The sequence below is a fragment of the Leopardus geoffroyi genome, chromosome X (assembly GCF_018350155.1).
Source record: "Leopardus geoffroyi isolate Oge1 chromosome X, O.geoffroyi_Oge1_pat1.0, whole genome shotgun sequence".
Taxonomy (NCBI): Eukaryota; Metazoa; Chordata; class Mammalia; order Carnivora; family Felidae; genus Leopardus; species Leopardus geoffroyi.
In genome coordinates, this window is record NC_059343.1 from 83,200,592 (window position 1) to 83,225,188 (window position 24,597).

General features: G+C 40.5%; 1 protein-coding gene across 9 annotated transcripts in view; it reads left to right on the forward strand.

The window, feature by feature from the left end:
• The window catches only part of GPRASP1 (G protein-coupled receptor associated sorting protein 1), a 49,662-nt gene that overhangs the window by 19,789 nt on the left and 5,276 nt on the right, over positions 1–24,597 (forward strand). For 8 of the 9 annotated variants that reach the window (XM_045473293.1, XM_045473290.1, XM_045473291.1 and 5 more), the window contains one exon: positions 24,303–24,379. The gene's annotated coding sequence lies outside the window, so the exon portion shown is untranslated. Of the gene's footprint in view, positions 1–23,548; positions 24,380–24,597 lie in introns of those variants that run through there. The other variant, XM_045473295.1, reaches the window with a different exon arrangement.

A 24,597-nucleotide genomic window follows, 5' to 3' on the forward strand; every position in this document is an offset into this window, starting at 1 on the left:
GACAAAGAATCGGAAACAGGCTCCAGGCTCTGAGCCATCAGCCCAGAGCCCGACGCGGGGCTCGAACTCACGGACCGCGAGATCGTGACCTGGCTGAAGGCCGACGCTCAACCGACTGCGCCACCCAGGCGCCCCTAGATTTTTCTATTTTTGCAGAATATGTCATTGGGACTTTGATAGGGATAGCTGTGGATCTAATAGATCATTCTGTGTAGTGTTGAAATCTTAGCAATGTTAAATCTTACAGTTGATGAACATGAGATGTGTTTCCATATATTTATATCTTTAAATTTGTTTCAGCAATGTTTTGTAGTTTTCAGTGTATGGTCTTTGGTCTAATTCATTGTATTCTTATGTATTGTGTTCTTTTGATGCTATTGTAAATAAAATGGCTTTTGTAATTTATTTTTTATTTTATTTCATTTTTTTTTTAATGTTTATTTTTGAGAGAGAGAGAGAGAGAGAGAGCACATGGAGGTGGAGGGGGGGCTGGGGCAGAGGGAGGGATGGGCAGAGGATCCAAGCGGCTCTTGCTGACAGCAGAGAGCCAGATGCAAGGCTTGAACTCACAATCAGAAGTCAGACTCTTAACCGACTGAGCCATCCAGGCGCCCCTCTTAATTTTTTATTTATTTTTTTTATTAAAATTTTTTTTAACGTTTATTTATTTTTGAGACAGAGAGAGACAGAGCATGAACGGGGGAGGGTCAGAGAGAGAGGGAGACACAGAATCTGAAACAGCCTCCAGGCTCTGAGCGGTCAGCCCAGAGCCTGACGCGGGGCTCGAACTCACAGACCGTGAGATCATGACCTGAGCCGAAGTCGGTCGCTTAACCGACTGAGCCACCCAGGCGCCCCCACCTCTTCATTTTTTAGATTGTTCATTGTTATTGTATAGAAAGGCAACCAATTTTTGTGTGTTGATATTGAATCTTGCAACTTTGCTGAATTTGTATATTAGCTTTAAGATATTTTTGCAGAATCTTTGGGGTTTTCTACATATATGCCATCCATGTGAGCACAGATCATTTTATTTCTTCCATTACAATTTAGGTTCCTTTTATTTCTTTGTCTTTACTTGTTGTTACAGCTGAAACCTCTAATACTACAATAAATATAATTGGAGAATGTGGACATCCTTGACTTGTCATTCATAAAGAAAAAGGTTTTAGTCTTTGACTATTGAATATGATGTTTAGATGTGGGCTTTTCATATATGGCCTTTATTCTCTTGAGGATGTTTCCTTCTATTCCTGGATTCTCAAGTGTTTTGATGAAAGGGTGTTGAATTTTGTTAAATGCTATTTCTACATGAATTGAGATGATATGTTTTTTGCCTTCATTTTGTTAATGTGGTGTGTTGCAGTAAATGATTTTTGTATGTTGAATCACCCTTAAATTCCAGAAGTAAACACCAATTGGCCATGATATAGAATTCATTAAATTATGCTGCTGAATTTGTTTTTTTTAGCATTTTGTTGGAGAATCATCAATTTGCATCAATATTATAAAACATACTTGACAATAATTTTCTTTCCTTCCATTGTCTTTCTCTGACTTTGGTACCAGGGTAATGCTGGCTTACTGGAATTTTAGGAAGTGTTCCCTTCTCCATTTTTTGGGAAAAATTTGAGAAGATTTGCTGTAATTCTTTTACTGTTAATTCAGTAGTAGTGAAGCCATCTGGTTCAGGGTGATTTATTATTATTTTTTTTTTTTTTGGAGGGAGGAGGTATTTGATTACTTATTCAATATTTATTTATTTATTTATTTTTAGAGAAAGAGAGACAGCAAGCCTGAGTCAGGGAGAGGGGCAGAGGGAAGGAAGGTGGGGGGGGGGAGAGAGAGAGAGAGAGAGAGAGAGAGAGAGAATCTTAAGCAGGTTCCATACTCAGCATGGAACCCTATTTGGGGATTGATCCCATGACCCTGGGATCATGACCTGAGCTGAAATCAGGAGTCAGACGCTCAACGAACTGAACCACCTATGTGCCCCAATTCAATAATAGGTCTATGAACATTTTATATTTTTTCATGATTCAGTCTTGGTAAGTTGTGTGTTTGTATGAGTGTTTTCATTTCTCCTAGGTTATTCTATTTGTTTAGTTTACAATTGTTCATTGTATCCCTGTATAATGCTTTTTATTTCTGTGAAATTGGCAAGGTTTCCATTTTCATTTTTGATTTTAGTAATTTGAGTCTTCTCTCTTTTTTTCTTAGTTAATCTAGCCACAAGTTTGTCAAGTTTTTTGATCTTTTGAAGAACTAAGTTTTGGTTTCATTGATTTTCTTTATTATTCTCCTATCCTCTATGTTTATTACTTTCTTCCATCTTTTGACTCTGGGTTTCATTTGCTATTCTTTTTCTAATTCCTTTGAGGTATATGGTTTAGTTGTTGGTTTGAGATCTTTTTTTTTTTTTTTTTAATGTTTATTTATTTATTTATTTATTTTATTTTTTTTTTATAATATATGAAATTTATTGTCCAAATTGGTTTCCAAAAAACTCCCAGTGCTCATCCCAAAAGGTGCCCTCCTCAATATCCATCACCCACCCTCTCCTCCCTCCCACCCCCCATCAACCCTCAGTTTGTTCTCAGTTTTTAATAGTCTCTTATGCTTTGGCTCTCTCCCACTCTAACCTCTTTTTTTTTTTTTTTTTTTTTTCCTTTTTTCCTCCCCCTCCCCCATGGGTTCCTGTTACGTTTCTCAGGATCCACATAAGAGTGAAACCATATGGTATCTGTCTTTCTCTGTATGGCTTATTTCACTTAGCATCACACTCTCCAGTTCCATCCACGTTGCTACAAAAGGCCATATTTCATTTTTTCTCATTGCCACGTAGTATTCCATTGTGTATATAAACCACAATTTCTTTATCCATTCATCAGTTGATGGACATTTAGGCTCTTTCCATAATTTGGCTATTGTTGAGAGTGCTGCTATGAACATTGGGGTACAAGTGCCCCTATGCATCAGTACTCCTGTATCCCTTGGATAAATTCCCAGCAGTGCTATTGCTGGGTCATAGGGTAGGTCTATTTTTAATTTTCTGAGGAACCTCCACACTGTTTTCCAGAGCGGCTGCACCAATTTGCATTCCCACCAACAGGGCAAGAGGGTTCCCGTTTCTCCACATCCTCGCCAGCATCTATGGTCTCCTGATTTGTTCATTTTGGCCACTCTGACTGGCGTGAGGTGATACCTGAGTGTGGTTTTGATTTGTATTTCCCTGATAAGGAGCGATGCTGAACATCTTTTCATGTGCCTGTTGGCCATCCGGATGTCTTCTTTAGAGAAGTGTCTATTCATGTTTTCTGCCCATTTCTTCACTGGGTTATTTGTTTTTCGGGTGTGGAGTTTGGTGAGCTCTTTATAGATTCTGGATACTAGCCCTTTGTCCGATATGTCATTTGCAAATATCTTTTCCCATTCCGTTGGTTGCCTTTTAGTTTTGTTGGTTGTTTCCTTTGCTGTGCAGAAGCGTTTTATCTTCATAAGGTCCCAGTAATTCACTTTTGCTTTTAATTCCCTTGCCTTTGGGGATGTGTCGAGTAAGAGATTGCTACGGCTGAGGTCAGAGAGGTCTTTTCCTGCTTTCTCCTCTAAGGTTTTGATGGTTTCCTGTCTCACATTCAGGTCCTTTATCCATTTTGAGTTTATTTTTGTGAATGGTGTGAGAAAGTGGTCTAGTTTCAACCTTCTGCATGTTGCTGTCCAGTTCTCCCAGCACCATTTGTTAAAGAGGCTGTCTTTTTTGCATTGGATGTTTTTTCCTGCTTTGTCAAAGATGAGTTGACCATACGTTTGTGGGTCTAGTTCTGGGGTTTCTATTCTATTCCATTGGTCTATGTGTCTGTTTTTGTGCCAATACCATGCTGTCTTGATGATGACAGCTTTGTAGTAGAGGCTAAAGTCTGGGATTGTGATGCCTCCTGCTTTGGTCTTCTTCTTCAAAATTCCTTTGGCTATTCGGGGCCTTTTGTGGTTCCATATGAATTTTAGGATTGCTTGTTCTAGTTTCGAGAAGAATGCTCGTGCAATTTTGATTGGGATTGCATTGAATGTGTAGATAGCTTTGGGTAGTATTGACATTTTGACAATATTTATTTTTCCAATCCATGAGCAGGGAATGTCTTTCCATTTCTTTAAATCTTCTTCAATTTCCTTCGTAAGCTTTCTATAGTTTTCAGCATACAGATCCTTTACATCTTTGGTTAGATTTATTCCTAGGTATTTTATGCTTCTTGGTGCAATTGTGAATGGGATCAGTTTCTTTATTTGTCTTTCTGTTGCTTCATTGTTAGAGTATAAGAATGCAACTGATTTCTGTACATTGATTTTGTATCCTGCAACTTTGCTGAATTCATGTATCAATTCTAGCAGACTTTTGGTGGAGTCTATCGGATTTTCCATGTATAATATCATGTCATCTGCAAAGAGTGAAAGCTTGACTTCATCTTTGCCAATTTTGATGCCTTTGATTTCCTTTTGTTGTCTGATTGCTGATGCTAGAACTTCCAGCACTATGTTAAACAACAGCGGTGAGAGTGGGCATCCCTGTCGTGTTCCTGATCTCAGGGAAAAAGCTCTCAGTTTTTCCCCGTTGAGGATGATGTTAGCTGTGGGCTTTTCATAAATGGCTTTTATGATCTTTAAGTATGTTCCTTCTATCCCGACTTTCTCAAGGGTTTTTATTAAGAAAGGGTGCTGGATTTTGTCAAAGGCCTTTTCTGCATCGATTGACAGGATCATATGGTTCTTCTCTTTTTTTTTGTTAATGTGATGTATCACGTTGATTGATTTGCGAATGTTGAACCAGCCCTGCATCCCAGGAATGAATCCCACTTGATCATGGTGAATAATTCTTTTTATATGCCGTTGAATTCGATTTGCCAGTATCTTATTGAGAATTTTTGCATCCGTATTCATCAGGGATATTGGCCGGTAGTTCTCTTTTTTTACTGGGTCTCTATCTGGTTTAGGAATCAAAGTAATACTGGCTTCATAGAATGAGTCTGGAAGTTTTCCTTCCCTTTCTATTTCTTGGAATAGCTTGAGAAGGATAGGTATTATCTCTGCTTTAAACGTCTGGTAGAACTCCCCTGGGAAGCCATCTGGTCCTGGACTCTTATTTGTTGGGAGATTTTTAATAACCGATTCAATTTCTTCACTGGTTATGGGTCTGTTCAAGCTTTCTATTTCCTCCTGGTTGAGTTTTGGAAGAGTGTGGGTGTTCAGGAATTTGTCCATTTCTTCCAGGTTGTCCAATTTGTTGGCATATAATTTTTCATAGTATTCCCTGATAATTGTTTGTATCTCTGAGGGATTGGTTGTAATAATTCCATTTTCATTCATGATTTTATCTCTTTGGGTCATCTCCCTTTTCTTTTTGAGAAGCCTGGCTAGAGGTTTGTCAATTTTGTTTATTTTTTCAAAAAACCAACTCTTGGTTTCGTTGATCTGCTCTACAGTTTTTTTAGACTCTATATTGTTTATTTCTGCTCTGATCTTTATTATTTCTCTTCTTCTGCTGGGTTTAGGCTGCCTTTGCTGTTCTGCTTCCATTTCCTTTAGGTGTGCTGTTAGATTTTGTATTTGGGATTTTTCTTGTTTCTGGAGATAGGCCTGGATTGCAATGTATTTTCCTCTCAGGACTGCCTTCGCTGTGTCCCAAAGCGTTTGGATTGTTGTATTTTCATTTTCGTTTGTTTCCATATATTTTTTTATTTCTTTTCTAATTGCCTGGTTGACCCACTCATTCGTTAGTAGGGTGTTCTTTAACCTCCATGCTTTTGGAGGTTTTCCAGACTTTTTTCTGTGGTTGATTTCAAGCTTCATAGCATTGTGGTCTGAAAGTATGCATGGTATAATTTCAATTCTGGTAAACTTATGGAGGGCTGTTTTGTGACCCAGTATATGATCTATCTTGGAGAATGTTCCATGTGCACTCGAGAAGAAAGTATATTCTGTTGCTTTGGGATGCAGAGTTCTAAATATATCTGTCAAGTCCATCTGATCCAATGTCTCATTCAGGGCCCTTGTTTCTTTATTGACCGTGTGTCTAGATGATCTATCCATTTCTGTAAGTGGGGTGTTAAAGTCCCCTGCAATTACCACATTCTTATCAATAAGGTTGCTTATGTTTATGATTAGTTGTTTTATATATTTGGGGGCTCCGGTATTCGGCGCTTAGACATTTATAATTGTTAGCTCTTCCTGATGGATAGACCCTGTAACTATTATATAATGTCCTTCTTCATCTCTTGTTACAGCCTTTAATTTAAAGTCTAGTTTGTCTGATATAAGTATGGCTACTCCAGCTTTCTTTTGGCTTCCAGTAGCATGATAAATACTTCTCCATCCCCTCACTCTCAATCTAAAGGTGTCCTCAGGTCTAAAATGAGTCTCTTGTAGACAGCAAATAGATGGGTCTTGTTTTTTTATCCATTCTGATACCCTATGTCTTTTGGTTGGCGCATTTAATCCATTTACATTCAGTGTTATTATAGAAAGATATGGGTTTAGAGTCATTGTGATGTCTGTATGTTTTATGCTTGTAGTGATGTCTCTGGTATTTTGTCTCACAGGGTCCCCCTTAGGATCTCTTGTAGGGCTGGTTTAGTGGTGACAAATTCCTTCAGTTTTTGTTTGTTTGGGAAGACCTTTATCTCTCCTTCTATTCTAAATGACAGACTTGCTGGACAAAGGATTCTCGGCTGCATATTTTTTCTGTCTAGCACACTGAAAATCTCGTGCCAATTCTTTCTGGCCTGCCAAGTTTCAAAAGAGAGATCAGTCACGAGTCTTATAGGTCTCCCTTTATATGTGAGGGCACGTTTACCCCTTGCTGCTTTCAGAATTTTCTCTTTATCCTTGTATTTTGCCAGTTTCACTATGATATGTCGTGCAGAAGATCGATTCAGGTTCCGTCTGAAGGGAGTTCTCTGTGCCTCTTGGATTTCAATGCCTTTTTCCTTCCCCAGTTCAGGGAAGTTCTCAGCTATTATTTCTTCAAGTACCCCTTCAGCACCTTTCCCTCTCTCTTCCTCCTCTGGGATACCAATTATGCGTATATTATTTCTTTTTAGTGTATCACTTAGTTCTCTAATTTTCCCCTCATACTCCTGGATTTTTTTATCTCTCTTTCTCTCAGCTTCCTCTTTTTCCATAACTTTATCTTCTAGTTCACCTATTCTCTGCTCTGCCTCTTCAATCCGAGCTGTGGTGGTCTCCATTTTGTTTTGCATTTCATTTAAAGCGTTTTTCAGCTCCTCATGACTGTTCCTTAGTCCCTTGATCTCTGTAGCAAGGGATTCTCTGCTGTCCTCTATACTGTTTTCAAGCCCAGCGATTAATTTTATGACTATTATTCTAAATTCACTTTCTGTTATATTATTTAAATCCTTTTTGATCAGCTCATTAGCTGTTGTTATTTCCTGGAGATTTTTCTGAGGGGAATTCTTCCGCTTGGTCATTTTGGATAGTCCCTGGCGTGGTGAGGACCTGCAGGGCACTTCCCCTGTGCTGTGGTGTATAACTGGAGTTGGTGGGCGGGGCCACACTCCGACCTGATGTCTGCCCCCAGCCCACCGCTGGGGCCACAGTCAGACTGGTGTGTGCCTTCTCTTCCCCTCTCCTAGGGGTGGGATTCACTGTGGGGTGGCGTGGCCCGTCTGGGCTACTTGCACACTGCCAGGCTTGTGATGCTGGGGATCTGGCGTATTAGCTGGGGTGGGTAGGCAAGGTGCACAGGGGCAGGAGGGGCAGGCTTAGCTCGCTTCTCCTTAGGTGATCCACTTCAGGAGGGGCCCTGTGGCAGCGGGAGGGAGTCAGATCCGCTGCCGGAGGTTTGGCTCCTCCGCAGAAGCACAGAGTTGGGTGTTTGCGCGGAGCGAGGAAGTTCCCTGGCAGGAACTGGTTCTCTTTGGGATTTTGGCTGGGGGATGGGCGGGGGAGATGGCGCTGGCGAGCGCCTTTGTTCCCCACCAAACTGAGCTCTGTCGTCCGGGGGCTCAGCAGCTCTCCCTCCCTTTGTCCTCCAGCCTTCCCGCTTTCTGAGCAGAGCTGTTAACTTATGACCTCCCAGACGCTAAGTCGCGCTTGCTGTCGGAACACAGTCCGTCAGGCCCCTCCACTTTTGCAGGCCAGACTCCGGGGCTCTGCTTGGCCGGCGAGCCACCCCTCCGCCCCGGCTCCCTCCCGCCAGTCCGTGGAGCGCGCACCGCCTCGCCGCCCTTCCTACCCTCTTCCGTGGGCCTCTCGTCTGCGCTTGGCTCCGGCGACTCCGTTCTGCTAATCCTCTGGCGGTTTTCTGGGTTATTTAGGCAGGTGTAGGTGGAATCTAATTGATCAGCAGGACGCGCGGTGAGCCCAGCGTCCTCCTACGCCGCCATCTTCCTGGAATCCCTGAGATCTTTTTTTAATGTAAGTAATTAGTAGTATATTACTGCTTTTGCTGCATCCCATAGGTATAGTATGTTTTAACTTTCACTTTCTGTTATTTTCTAATTTCCTTTGTGATTTCTTCTTTGGCCTGTTGGTTGTTGAAGAGTGTATTATTTATTTATTTATTTATTTATTTATTTATTTATTTTTTTGAAGAGTGTATTATTTAATTTTCACATATTTACGAAGTTTACAATTTTCCTTCCATTATTGGTCTTTAGTTTCATTCCAGTGTGATCAGAAATGGTACTTTATAGGAGTGTCTGGGTGGCTCAGTCAGTTAAGCATCCAACTTCAGCTCAGGTCATGATCTCGTGGTTCATGGGTTCAAGCCCTGCATCAGGCTCTGTGCTGACAGCTCAGAGCCTGGAGCCTGCTTTGGATTCTGTGTCTCCCCCCAACTCTCTCCCTCTGCCCCTCCACGCCCATGCTCTGTCTCTCTTGGTCTCTCAAAAATGAATAAACATTGAAAATTGCTTTTTAATTAAAAAAAGTGGTACTTTGTATGATTTCATCCTTTTTAAAAATATTAAGACTCTTTTGTGATATAACATATGGTCTATTCTGGAGAATATTCCATGTGTACTTATGAAAAATGTGTATTCTGCTGTTACTGGATGGCATGTTTTGTATATTTCTATTAGATCCAATTGGTCAATAGTATTACTTAAGTCCTCTATTTCTTTATTGATCCTCTGTCTGGTTTTCTATCCATTACTGAATGTGGGATTACTGATGTCTTTAACCATTAGTTTTAAACTGTCCATTTCTCCTGTCAATTTTGTAATTTGTTAATATATTTGGAAATCTGATGTTTTGTGCATATGTTCATAATTGTCACATCTTCTTAGTGAATTGGCCCTTCATTTTCAATATAAAATGTACTTTGTCCCTTCTAAGTCTTTGACTGAGTTTCTTAGTTTTTTATTGCTCCTGTAACAAGTTACTACAAATATTGTTGCTGAAAACAACATGAATTTATTATGTCAGTGTTCTGTAAGTCAAAATTCCAAAATTAGTCTTACTAGGCTAAAGTGAAGGTATCAACAGGGCTGAGGTTGTGAGAGGAGAATCTGTTTCCTTGCCTTTTTAAAAATGTTTATTTTGAGAGGGAGAGAGAGAGAGAGAGAGAGCATGAGGTGAGACAAACACATAGAGAGTGAGAGAGAGAATCCCAAGTATTCTCTGTGCTCTCAGTGCAGAGCCTGGCACAGGGCTTGATTCCATGAACTGTGAGATCATGACCTGAGCCAAAATCAAGAGTCAGATGCTTAACTGGCTGAGCCACCCAGGCACCCCTTCCTTGCCTTTTTTGAACATTATAGTCTGCCTGCATTCCTTGACTCATGGCTCTTTCCTTGCACCTGTTTAACCTTTGATGCCATTGCCCTATCTCTGTCTTCTGTCTTTCACCCTCTTGTCTCTGTTTTAAGGATCCTGCAATTACATTGGGTCTATCTGCATAATCCAGGATGATCTTCCCATCTCAAGAGCCTTAACTTAATTACATTAGCAAAGTAGCTTTTTGCCCTGTAAAATAACATACTGATAGGTTTCAGGCATCAGAACATTGACATATTTGGGGGGGGGGGGCATTATTCAGCCTGCCACACCACTTACAGTAAAGGCAGTAATCACAGAAACAGTAAAGCAAGTTCCAGATGGGAAATAAATGCTGTGGTAAAACAGGCTACTCATATACTTTGAATTTGGGGCATTTTATGGACATCTTTTGTAGACTTCCAACCAATCATCACCATGCCACCATCCATGAATTTGTAAAGGGTATTTTATAATAAGTAAAACATAAATGAGTGTCAGACTCCCCAGATTTCCATAACAAAGTGAAATTTGGCCACTGTAAGTTTCACCTCACCATGAATGATAGGACAACTTGGAAACATGTCCTGTGATAGAGTTCCTAAAATATGATAGGGGTTCATTTTAACACTTTTTTTCCCATGAGCTGTCCCCAAATTCATATGTTGAAGCCTTAAACTCTGGTATCTTAGAATGTGATTATATTTGGATACAGGGCATTCAAATAGGTGATTAAATTAAAATGAGGCTATTGGACTGGGACCTAACCCATTCTGACTGGTGTCCTTATAAAAAGTAGATTTCAACACACAGAGAGACACCAGACATGCATGCACACAGAGGAAAGACCATGTGAGGACATAGCAAAAAGGTATTTATTGAAAGCCAAGAAAGAGCCCTCAGGAGAACTAAAACGTGCTGACACCTTGATCTTGGACTTCTAGCATCCATAACTGTGAGAAAATAAATTTCTGTTGTTTAAGCCACCCAGTCTGTAGTATTTTATTATGGTAGCCCCACCAAACTGATACATACTCAAACTTCTATTTATTGGCTCAATATCTTACATCAGCTTAAGAAAAAAGAAGCTTCGGGGCGCCTGGGTGGCGCAGTCGGTTAAGCGTCCGACTTCAGCCAGGTCACGATCTCGCAGTCCGTGAGTTCGAGCCCCGCGTCAGGCTCTGGGCTGATGGCTCAGAGCCTGGAGCCTGTTTCCGATTCTGTGTCTCCCTCTCTCTCTGCCCCTCCCCCGTTCATGCTCTGTCTCTCTCTGTCCCAAAAATAAATAAACGTTGAAAAAAAAAATTTAAAAAAGAAAAAAGAAAAAAGAAGCTTCATCCTTATGGTAAATGTATTGAATTTTGTGAAAGCTTTATTAAAATTCTAAACTGTATAAATCTTAGCAAACCTACAACTTTTTTTTAGTATTATTTTCCAGTTTGGAAGTATACACATGACCTTTCCACCTGTTTTAGTTGGTAGAATAGTGGAAAAAAAACACTGGGTGTGACACTTTCACCTTAACTTACACAAAATATTATCTCCCAACAAAATAGTCTAAAGATTTTTAGTGGGGTGCTTCTTAGTCTATTTGGTCAATAATAGAAGCATAAAGCATAATAACTCTCCTCAGATTTTAAATTATGGTGTAAACTGATCTGATTTACATAATCACCAACAAAAAAGCACCTCAGAGATCCAGAGACATTTATATACTCAGCAAATATTTATTGAGCAATCTATTGTGTGCCAGGCCCTGTTTCTAGGGAATATAGCATAGAATAAGATAAAGTGCCATACTCATGGAGCTTACATATAAGAATGGAGGGAAACAGATAATAATAAAGTCAATATATAAAATATACATTATAATATTGAATAGTGATAAATGCTATGCATAAAAATAAAACAAAGTATGAGGATAAAGGATATTTGAAGGGGGAATACTATTTTAGATCAGATAATCAGAAAAATTCTCTCCAAGCAACTACCTGAATGAAATGAGAGAATGGACCATGAAACTGTTATCTTAGGGGAAAGTATTATAAGCACTGGGAAACAATAAATGCAGAGCCCCTTGGGTAGGGATATGCTTGGTTTGTTCAGGAAACAGCAAGGTGGCTAGTGTAGCTCAAATGGAGCAAGCAATGGAAGAATGGTTGAATATGAGTTTAGAGTGGTAGCCAGGGACCAGATCTTGTGAGATATTGTAAGCCATGGAAAGAAGGTTGGATATTATTCTAAGGGTTATGGAGACCCATTAGAGGATTTTGACAAGGGGCTCAGCATGATATGACTTATGTTTTTTTTTTTTTTAAGTTTTAATGTTTATTTTTTTTTCAACGTTTATTTATTCTTGCGAGAGACAGAGCATGAACGGGGGAGGGGCAGAGAGAGAGGGAGACACAGAATCGGAAACAGGCTCCAGGCTCTGAGCCATCAGCCCAGAGCCTGACGCGGGGCTCGAACTCACGGACCACGAGATCATGACCTGGCTGAAGTCGGACGCTTAAGCGACTGCGCCACCCAGGCGCCCCTTTAATGTTTATTTTTGAGAGAGAGAAAGAGAGTGATTCGGGGAGGGACAGAGAGAGAGGGAGACACAGAATCTGAAACAGGCTGCAGGCTCTGAGCTTTCAGTACAGAGCCTCACACAGGGCTCAACCGTGAGATGACCTGAGCTGAAGTTGGACGCACAACCGACTGAGCCACCCAGGTGCCCCAATATGACATGTTTTTTAAGGATAAGCCTGGCTACTGTGAAGAGAATGAACCCTATGGAAATAAGAATGAAAACGGTGAAAATTTTGGAGTTAGGAAGCAATTGCAGTGGTCTAGGTAATATATGGAAGTGATTTGGACTAAGTTGTTAGCTGTGGATATGGTGATAAATATCCATCTTTGGCATATATTTTGGAGGTAGAGCCAATGGATGTTGTGGATGGATTGAATATAAAGTAAGAGAAAATGAGGAATTGGTGATTCTGAAGCTGAACAACTGAGTGAATAAAGATATCATTTATTGAGATGGGTGAAGACTGGGAGGAGAAGGTTTTGGGGGAAGGTCAGGAGCTCAGGTTACGACACATTGAATTTGAGATGCCTTTTATATATACACATGGAGATGAAAAGTTTTTGAGAGAGATCAGATTAGAGAGAGAAATTTGAGAGTCATCAAGGTACAGATGGTCTTTCTTTCTTTCTTTCTTTCTTTCTTTTTCTTTAACTTTGTTTATTTTGAGAGAGATAAGAGTCAGAGACAGAGCAGGGGAGGGGCAGAAAGAATCAGAGAGAGAGAGAATCCCAAACAGACTCCACGCTGACAGCACAGAGCCCGATGTAGGGCTTCATCTCATGAATCATGAAATCATGAGCTGAGCAGAAATCAAGAGTCAGACACTTAACCGACTGAGCCACCCAGGCGCCCCCAGATGGTATTTAAAGCCATGAAACTTAATGAGATCACTAAGGAATATAGATAGTGTATGTAGTAAGGGAATAGGTCCAAGGATTGAGCTCTGGGACATTACAATATTGAGATACAGAAGATGACAATGAACTAGCAAAAGCAACAACAACAACAAAGGAAAGCTAAAAATATGCAGTCAGGAGTAGCCACTAAAGTAGGAGAAAAACCAGGAGAATATAATATCCTGGAAGCTAAGTAAAGATATTTCAAAAATGGAGTTTTTAACCTTGCCCAACATAGCTGATAGGTAAGGTGACCAAATATCCCTATTTTCCCAAGACATTCCCAGTTTATGGCTTTTGTATTTGTTAACAACACCCTTTTTACTCTCAGAAATGTTTATTTGAATAATAAATTATATGGTCACTTGTATGATAGATCAAGATGAGGATTGAGGATTGATTATTGGATTTACCAACATAGAGATCATTAGCATTCTTGATGAGCAGTTTCAATGGAGCAATAAATAAAAGTTCATTGGATGTTGGAAATGAAAGAATGGAGTCATATCAAAAAAAAGAAGGAGACAGTGTCAATATGCTAACTACAAACCACTATTCTGATGAATTTTGCAGCAAAAAAAAAGGGGTAGTGGCTATAGAATGATGTGAGGTAAAGGAAGAATTTTGCTTTTAAGGTAGGAGATAGTACAGTATGTTTGTTGATGGGGACATTTCACTTTCTAGAAAGGGAAATGTTTATGATAAAGGAGAGAGAGAAGAAAATTTTGGAACAATGACCTTTAATAGAAGAGATGGGCCATCATCCAGTGGATACATTTAGAGGCTGGCTTTAGATAGGAGCATGGCCAGTTAATTAACAAAACATTAGAAGAGGCAGAATTTATGGGCACAGATGCAAGTGGTGAGTAGGCATGGTGGTAGGAGTTTGTGGAAGTTCTCTTCAATTTGCTTTCATTTGTTCAATTGAATAAACAAGGTCACCAGCTGAGATAGGAAAGTAACTGGGGTCTGAGGAGAGAAGACAAGGTGTGATATCTTTTTTTTTATTAAGGTAAAATATACGTGGCATAAAATTTTACATTTTTAAGTGAACAATTAAGTGGCATTAATTACATGCGCAGTTATACATCCATTACTACTATTTCAAAAGTTTTTATCATTTGTTATGGGTTGAATTGTGTCCTCAAAAAAGATGTGTTAGAGTCCTAACATACACAAACATCAACTCAAGTTGGATTAAAGACTTAAACATATGTGACCTGAAACTGTAAACGTCCTATACAAAAACATAGGGGGAAGTCTTCTTGATATTGGTCTTGGAAGTGTTCTCTTGGATATAGCACCGAAGCCACAGGCAACAAAAGCAAGAATAGACAAATGAGATTACACAAACTAAAAAAAAAAAAAAAAAAAACTTACGCATCTAAAAGAAACTTATGTACCTTAAAGAAATAACAGAATGAAAATGCAAACTACAGAATGAGAGAAAATGGGCGGCCAATACCCAAAATATATAAAGAATTCCCAGAACTCATTAGCAAATAAATGAAGTATGAAAAATAGGCAAAGGGCTTGAATGGACATTTCTCTAAAGAATACATACAAATGGCCAGCAGGTATATGAATAGGTGCCCAACATCGCTAACCAGTACAGAAATGCAAATCAAAACCAAAATGAGATATTACCTCATACCTATTAGGAAGGCTGTTATCAAAAAAAAAAAATCACAAGTGTTAGCAAGGATTTGAAGGAATTGGAATACTTATGCATTGTTGGTGGGAATGTAAAATGGTGTATATAACATGGTGCAGCCACTATAGAATACACCAGCAATTCCATGTCTGGGTATACATATATCCAAGAAAATTGAAATCAGGATCTCAAAGGGATTTATGCTCTCTCATATTTATTTCAGCACTATTCACAATATCCAAGATAAGGAAACAACCCAAATGTCCATTGACAAATGGAGAAAGGAAATGTGGTATATATAGAATTGAAGATTATTTAGCCTTAAAAAAGAAGGAAATCCTGCTATTTGTGACAGCATGGATGAACCTGTAGGACATTATGCTAAGTTAAATAAGGCAGTAACAGAAGGACAAATACTACATGAGTCCACATCATGATTGTGATATAGTCCATATATGTGTGGTATCTAAAATTGCCCACTCTATTTGAGTGGTGGTTGCCAAGGGTTGGGGGGAGGAAGAAATGAGGAATTGTTGGACAGGTATAAAGCTTCAGTTATGCACAATGAATACATCCTAGAGATCTGTACATCATAATGCCCATACTTAACAATACAGTATTATGCACTTAAAATTTAGTTAAGAAGGTAGATCTTGTGTTATGTGTTCTTACAACTACAGCAGCAGCAGCAGCAACAACAACAACAACAACGGGACACAAGTAAACTTTTAGAAGTGGTAAATATGTTGTGATGATGGTTTCATGAGAGTATGCGTATGTTCAAACTTACCAAATTGTATATGTTAAATATATGCAGTTTTTAATAGGTCAGTTATATCTCAATAAAGCTATTTTAAAAAGTCATCATTACACTTAAGGTCATCAAGTTTTCTCCTATGTTATCTTCTAGGAGTTTTATAGTTTTGCTTTTAATATTTAGCTCTGTGATGTTTTGAGTTAATTGTTGAAGGGTGTAAGGTCTGTGTTTAAATTAGGTTTCTTGCAGTTGGATGCTCATTTCTTCCAGCACCATTTGTTGAATACACCATCTTTGCTCCATTATATTGCCTTTGCTCCTTTGTCAAAGATTAATTGACTGTATTTATGTCAGTATATTTCTGGACTCTCTATTCCATTGATCTATTTGTCTATTCTTTTCTTAAAAAATTCTATTACTTTTTTTAATGTTTATTTATTTTGAGAAAGAGAGAGAAAGCATGAGCAGGGGAGGGGCAGAGAGAGGGAGAAAGAGAATCCCAAGCAGGCTCGCCACTGTCCGTGCAGAGCCCAACATGGGGCTCAAACTCACGAACTGTGAGATCATGACCTGAGCCGAGATCAAGAGTCAGATGCATAACTGACTGAGCCACCCAGGTGCCTATGTCTACTATTTTGTCAGTATCATACCATTTTGTTTACTGTAACTTCATAGTAACTATAGAAGTCAGATAATATCAGTCCTCTGACTCTCTTCTCCTTCAATATTGAATTGTCTATTCTGGGTCTTTTGCCTCTTCATATAAACTTCAGTATCAGTTTGTGAATATCCACAAAATAACTTGTTGGGGTTTTGATTGGGATTGCATTGAATCTATAGACCAGGTTGGGAAGGACTGACATCTTGATAATGAGTCTTCCTATCTTTGAACATGGAATATCTCTCCATTTATTTGGTTGGGATCTTTCTTTAATAGGCAAAAAACAAACAAACAAACAGCTCTATGACTCTAATGATAAGAGAGAAGAGGAAATAATTTGAGCTGCACAATCAAGGGATATGCTAGTTTGAAAGTTTACATGCACGTGTATGTGGGAGATAGGGGTGGGGCTGGGGGCACAGCTTCTTCTGTATTCCTGGCTTTATGCTTGGGAAATTATTTTGTTCTAAGTTGTGGCATAGGTCCCAAGCATATGGTGGGTATAGGAGACAGAACAGAACTAGGACTCTTCTTTTATTAGGCTCAGAGGGTGGGAAGCCTAGGTTCCACAAGTTCGCTACTTATTGGCTAACTTAAAGCATAAAAGTGGGACTTAGGGCAGGGGAAGAAAAAAGGAGGATCAGTTAAGAGTTCAGTTACTTAGGTTAACCAGGATGTTCTGAAAAGTAATTTCATGGATGGGGTGTCCCAGTTCATTATATGGTTGTTTTGCTAGTAGGTGGGTCATACACCTAGCCATATGTTTATTCAAGATGGATGTCTTTTCATGAATAGACAATTTTCCATTGAAGACATCCAGATAGCCAACAGGCACATGAAAAGATGCTCAACATCACTTATCATCAGGGAAATACAATCAAAACCACATTGAGATGCCACCTCACACCAGTCAGGGTGGCTAAAATTAATAACTCAGGAAACAACAGATGTTGGCGAGGATGCGGAGAAACAGGAACCCTCGTGCACTGTTGGTGGGAATGCAAACTGGTGCAACAGCTCTGGAAAACAGTGTGGAGGTTCCTCAAAAAATTAAAAATAGAACTACCCTACAACCCAGCAATAGTGCTACTAGCAATTTATCCAAAGGATACGGAAGTGCTGATTCATAAGGGCACATAAACCCCAATGTTTATAGCAGTGCTTTCAACAATAGCCAAATTATGGCAAGAGCCCAAATGTCCATCAACTGATGAATGGATAAAGAAATCGTGGTTTATATATACAATGGAATACTACTTGGCAATGAGAAAGTATGAAATCCTGCCATTTGCAACAATGTGGATAGAACTGGAGGGTATTATGTTAAGTGAAATAGTCAATCAGAGAAAGACAGATATCATATGTTTTCACTCATATGTGGAACTTGAGAAACTTAACAGAAGACCATGGGGGGAAGGGAAGGGGAAAAATAGTTTCAAACAGAGAGGGACGCAAACCATAAGAGACTGAAATACAGAGAACAAACTGAGGGTTGATGGGGGAGTGGGAGAGAGGGAAAAATGGGTGATGGGCATTGAGGAGGGCACTTGTTGGGATAAGCACTGGATGTTGTATGTAAGCAATAAATCATGGGAATCTACCCCCAAAACTAAGAGCACACTGTATACACTGTATGTCAGCCAACTTGACAATAAATTATGTGTGTGTGTGTGTGTGTGTGTGTGTGTGTGTGTGTTTGTGTGTGGTCTTTTTTTAACTTTTAATTCCAGTTAGTTAACATACAGTGTAATATTAGTTTCAAGTGTAAAATTTAGTGATTCAGGAATTCCATACTTCACACAATGCTCATCACAAGTGTATTCCTTAATCCCTATCACCTATTCAACTTATCTCCCCACCTACCTCCTTCCTGGTAGCCATCATTTTGTTTTCTATAATTAAGAATCTGTTTCTTGGTTTGTCTTTCTCTGTCTCTTTTTTTCCCCTTTGCTCATTTGTTTTGTTTCTTAAATTCCCCATATGAGTAAATCATATGGTATTTATCTTTCTCTGATTGACTTATTTCACTTAGCATTGTGCTCTTTAGCCCCATCCATGTCATTGCAAATGGCAAGATTCCAATCTTTTTATGGCTGAATAGTATTCCATTGTATATATACCACATCTTCTTGATCCATTCATAAATTGATGGACACTGGGCTGCTTCTGTAATTTGGCTATTATAAATAATGCTTCTATAAACATAGGAGTGCGTGTATCTCTACAAATGAGTGTTTTTGTATTATTTGGGTAAATACCTAGTAATGCAATTGCCAGATTATAGGGTAGTTCTATTTTTATTTTTAAATTTTTTTTTTAATATTTATTTATTTTTGAGAGAGAAACAGAGTGTGAGGGGAAGAGGGCAGATAGAGAGGGAGACACAGAATCTGAAGCAGGCTCCAGACTCTGAGCTGACAGCACAGAGCCTGACGCAGATCAACCTTGAGATCATGACCTGAGCTGAAGTCAGACGCTTAACTGACTGAGCCACCCAGGCACCCTGCATAGTTCTATTTTTAACTTTTTGAGGAACCTCCATGCTGTTTTTCACAGTGGCTGCACCAGTTTGCATTCCCACCAATAGTACAAGAGGGTTTCTTTTTCTCCACATTCTCGCCAACACTTGTTGTTTCCTGTGTTATTGATTTTAGCCATTCTGACAGGTGTGAGGTAACATGTCATTATAGTTTTGATTTGCATTTCCCTGATGATGAGTGATGGTGAGCATTTTTCATGGGTGTGGTGTCCGTCTGGATGTCTTCTTTGGAAAATGTCTCTTCATGTATTCTGCCCATTTTTAATTGGATTATTTATGTTTTGGATTTTGAGTTGTATCTGTTCTTTATATATGGCATACTAACCCATTATTGGATATGTCATTTGCAAATGTCTTCTCCCATTCCATAGGTTGTCTTTTAGTTTTGTTGATTGTTTCCTTTGCTGTGCAGAACCTTTTATGTTGCTGTAGTCCCAATAGTTTATTTTTACTTTTGTTTCCCTTGCCTCAGGAGAGGTATCTAGAAAAAAGTGGTTATACCCAATGTCATAAAAGTTACTATGTGTTTCCTCTAGAATTTTAGTGGTTTCAGGTCTCCAATTTAGCTCCTTAATCCATTTTGAATTTATTTTTACATATGATGCAAGAAAATTGTCCAGTTTCTGTCTTTTGCATGTTGCTGTCCAGTTTTCCCAACACCATTTGTTGAAGAGACTTTTTCCCACTGGATATTCTTGCCTCCTTTGTCAGAGATTAATTGACCATATACTTGTGGGTTCATTTCTGGGTTTTCTATTCTGTTCTATTGCTGTACATGTCTGTTTCTGTGCCAGTGCCTTATTGTTTTGATCACTACAGCTTTGTAATATAAGTTGAAGTCTGGAATTGTGATTCCTTCAGCTTTGCTTTTCTTGTTCAAGGCTGCTTTGGCTATTTGGAGTTTTTTGTGGTCCCATACAAACCTTTGGATTGTTTGTTCCAATTCTGTGAAAAATGCTGTTGATTTTGATAAGGATTGCATTAAATGTGTAGATTGCTTTGGGCGGTACAGACATTTTAACAATATTTGTTCTTCCAATCCAGGAGCATGAAATGTCTTTGAATTTCTTTGTGTCATCTTCAATTTCTTTCACCAGTGTTTTATAGTTCTCAGAGTACACATCCTTTACTTTTTTGGTTAGGTTTATTCCTAGGTATTTTGTTATTCTTGGTGCAGTTTTAAATGGGGCTGTTTTCTTAATGTCTCTGCTGCTTCATTATTGCTGTATAGAAATGCAAGATTTCTGTACGTTGATCTTGTATCCTGAGCCTTTACTGAATTTGCTTATCAGTTCAACCAGTTTTTGGTGGAATCTTTCAAGTTTTCTATATATAGTATAATGGATGTCTTTTGACCCAGATACCTTGTCAATTAAAGCTCAATGTCAACCACTTACACTACAAACATTTAGATTTCAAGGCTAGTCAGTGTTGCACAGGTGCTAGTTGGAGATACTGGGGAGTGAAACTCTGGCTGTTGTAATCTACTTTAAAAGGAAGTAAATAGAATATTACTTTAGCAACCAGAAGGACATAGCTCAGCATCCTGTTTCAATCTTTTATAGGCTCTCTGATATTAAAGATGACACTTAACTTATCTGATACATACACATAAAGTGCTAACACATAAAGAGTTTAAAGTAGGACTTTTCTCAGTTTGATAATTATTAAACAGCAATAGGGCCTGTTCTGTAAATGAATTGAGAATAAATTGTCCAACAAATTTTCAAAGTCTCACAGTATAATCAGTCGACTTGTGGTAGATCCACTCTATTGTCAATAAATATCCACTCAGAATCAATATTGAATCACCTTGAGAATTACCAGACAACTTTATGCTGGTATGACCATAAAATTTTAGGATAAAAATGGAATAAGAAAGAAACTACAAGTAAATATAGCTTCCACAAGAACAGAGATATCTTTCATTTTTGTTTCTAGTGTATCTCTAGTGCCTAGGAAAAGTAAGTAGTTACATACATATTTATTGAATGAACGGAAGACACCAGAGACTTTAAGAAAGTGAAAGAAGACTTCTTCGGGAAGGCAAAGAGATTCACACACCCACAGATCCCAGCAGAGTTCATTCCCTTCTTCAAGCCTGGCATTCCGCCAAGACAGTATGCTATGGAGCAAAGAAAAAAGTGATCCACAATTCAGCTAAAGCCATTAAACAGCACAGTAAAAACAGCGCTCCTCTGATAATTGACATCCATTGTCAGTCCAGATACTATGTAGAATCATCCACAGATTTTTTTTATCACCAAAATATTGCAGAATTATAATAAATAGTTAAAAACAAGTAAAAGCTGAAGTGAAAATATATGAAAATTCGTGGTAAGAATATGGCTCTCTTTTCATTCTCAAAAACATCAGTGATTTTCAATATATAGGGACTTTATCCAAGATGAATCTCAAAGCTGATGCAAACATTTTTCTTTAGTAAATAGAGATGGGGAATGCTGGAGAGGGTGGTTATAGTGATAAGAAAAGAGCCCCCAAAGTGATCCTCCCAAGGGTTGAGGTCCAAATAAACATAGTCGAGTAGAATGGACTATCATGATGGTGAGTAAATTCGGTTCCTACTGCCTCTGTAACACATTACCACCATCTTGGCAGCTTAAAATAACACAAATGCATTATCTTACAGTCCTGGATGTTGGGAATACAAAAAGGATCCCACTGGTCTAAACTAAAGGTGATGGCAGGACTTCATTTTTCTGAGGAACCCTTGGGAAAATCTGTTTCTTTAGCCTTTTCTGGCTTCTGGGAGCTGCCTGCATTCCTTGGGCCTTGGCTTTGTTTCATCTTCAAAGCCAGCAATGCCCTGTCCAAACCTTTATCAGGCTACTTCACTATGACACTGACTCTTCTGCCTACATCTTGCACATCTGAAGTACCCTTGCAATTACAATGGCCAGGAAGCCCCAGCATATTCTTATTTTTGAAGTCGGCTGATTAGCAATCTTAATTGCATCAGCAACCTTAATTCTTTTTCCCCTGTAACATCACATATTTACAGGTTCTAGAGAATAGGATGTGGATATCACTGAGGGACCTTTATTCAGCCTACCACAGTGAAAGTGCCATTTAATTTAATTTAAAGGGTTTAAAATGGGCACCAACATGTCTGTGCTCAACCACATTTGTGCTTAAGCTCAGTTGCTCTGTTTGCCCCATGGAGCACAGAAAGGAAGAGCTCAAGACTAGAGGAAGGATGTAGGGGTAAGGGACTCAGAGAATTTAAGAACCACCAGGCTTCTGTCTTGGAGAAGTAGGTACATGATGGGGCCCTCTCCAAAGAGTGTCTGGTGGAACTAGATAGGTGTACATTGCAAGTGGCTGAGATCCAAGCTGGTTCTAATCCCTGCCACATTTCCACATTGCCAAAGATAATGAGAGCTTGGATGTGACTGCAAGAGAAGACTTGATAGACAGGACAGTGGAAGAAGTAGCCAGGACTATCCTGACACCTGGCCATGGGGCAACAGACCTGAAAGATCCTATGACCTAGTGCGGGTCCTTACAAGGGAAGGCCCTCCTTCTTGGGCACCTCTGGGGACTGCAAAATGGCAAAACATGTGACCAGTCTGAATAAGAGGGGGAAAATAACTGTGTGGTAGAAATAATGGGCACAAAGCAGTGGTTGGTTTTCTCGGGCTAGAGGTGTGGGTCTGCCTTCCTTTAGAAAAGGCACAGTGGTGAGGCCTCCATGGGAGCCCCCTCCCACCTTAGCTCATCAGCCTCCAGGAAAGAGGGCAGGCCAAATGGGGAAGCGCATGGTGGGCAGACCAAGCAGCCTGGGGGTTCTCATACACATAGGGGCTGTTGATATATATCTGCTGCTGCCTGCAGAGCACTGCCACCATCACCACCACCACCACCCCTGACCTCGCGATTCTAGCCCCCACCACCAATGGTCCCCAGGTCCCTTTTATTGCTGTGCCAGCAGTGAGGGGGTGGTCGCCTCAGAGGTCTGCAGAGGTCCGCCCCTTAGGCTGGCGCACCTCCTGGCCCCACCCCCCCGCCCCCGGTCGGAACTAGGGTGGGCCAGGGAGGGGGCGTCTAGCCCATTTGTGCTGTATCCCTCCGCCCCCCTCCCGACACCCTTGCTGAGAGCGGTTCTTGCCGCGTCTTGCGCAGCCCCTGCTCAGTTTGGTGCGGCACCGCGGGGGGTGGGACGCCTTTTTGCGATTCTGACCGCCCTCTAGGTGGTGGGAATCCGAGTGAGGAGCTCCGAGAAGAGGGGGAGGACAATGACCTGCACCTTGAGCCTGTGAAGGCAAGTGGGTTGTCGTAGGGAGGGTGGGGGGACCCCCACTGTCGCCCGGCTTACAGCCTTCCCGGACCCCAGCCTCTGGCAGCCTGGCAAGGGAGAGGCGACCCGGTCGTACCCTGTCCGTGACAGAGGTGCGCAGCGCCGCGGGATCCCTGGCGAGGAGAGGCAGTGACCGGTGCGGGCCGGGCCCAGGGCATGGGGGCTAGCGGGAGATGCTCCCTCGGATCCTCTGGAGCGAACTGCGCAAGCCAGCGCCCATGACCCGCCCTGGATAGTGCTGTGCCCGGAAAGAGCTGTTGGGGTGGGGGAGGGGGAGAACCTGCTATAACAGAAATGGCGGAGCTGGAGCTGGGAGGGGGTGCAGCATCAGAGTTGTGTGTCCATCTGGCGGGGGGGAAAGGGGGCGGTGGTGTCTGCTACTCCCGGGCCCTAATTCTGGAAAGGGGCCTGTTGGACCTCGTGCTCTGGGTGTTGCCTCTTCCCACAGGTGCCTGGTTGATACGCAGTTTTCAGTCTTCGTGGTAGGTCTGGCGGTTTCATCCCACAGGTTGCATTTGTAGAGGAGAGACTTGAAAAAAAAGGAAGAGCAGGACAAGGTGCCTGACTCTGGTAGTGTGTGGGGGAGGGGCATGAGCAACAGCCATTGAATGGAAACACAAATATGAATGGAGTTAACTGTGACCAGAACAGGTCAGGCATCCAGGAATACCTTCTAAAATTCCCCTTTGTACTAGCTTTCTAAGCCCTTCCCTTGCCTTTCTTCCTCACCTTCACTCAAAATTGGTAGCAGTAAAAGATGGACTAGGAGGTCAGGGTGAGTCAGAAGTCATAATTACAAGTGCCACTGCACAATCTGTTTTCTGTAACATGATGGGTACTTTACCCCACTTCTGTAGTACCAGTACAAGGTACTGTGAACACCTACTGGTGAATCCTCATAACTGGAGAAGGGAGTAATGTAATGGTCAGAGTGTAATGTGAAAAGCAGCTGTTATCCAGAACCCTGAAACAGAGGGCCTAAATTAAATGAGAATATTCTCTCAACAGGTCCTCTAACTCTTGTTTTCAACAAGATAGAAGATAATATGGATACTTTTTGGTGTTGGTCTGTCCACCAAGCATTCAGTTGCTGCCATTATTTCCTGAATGTTTTGCCTTTGTGTCTGTCCATAGACTTCCTTTAAGGCTGCTCACTTCTATAAGGAAGGAGAGGAGGAGACTGGTTCAAATCTCTGGAGGTTGGCGTGAAGGTGGGTAAATCAGGGGAACACTATAGAGTAAGATCATGGCAAGTGTCTTTGATCCAAGTGGGTATGGGAACTCCTCCATCTCTCCTGCTTGCTGCTGTATTTGCAACTGCCACAGCATCCCTTTTCCATTTCCTTCAATAGATATTAGGAATATTGGGGTATGTGTGGATTGGTTGTGATAGGGAAGAGAAAACCTGAGAACATGGACATTGAGATAG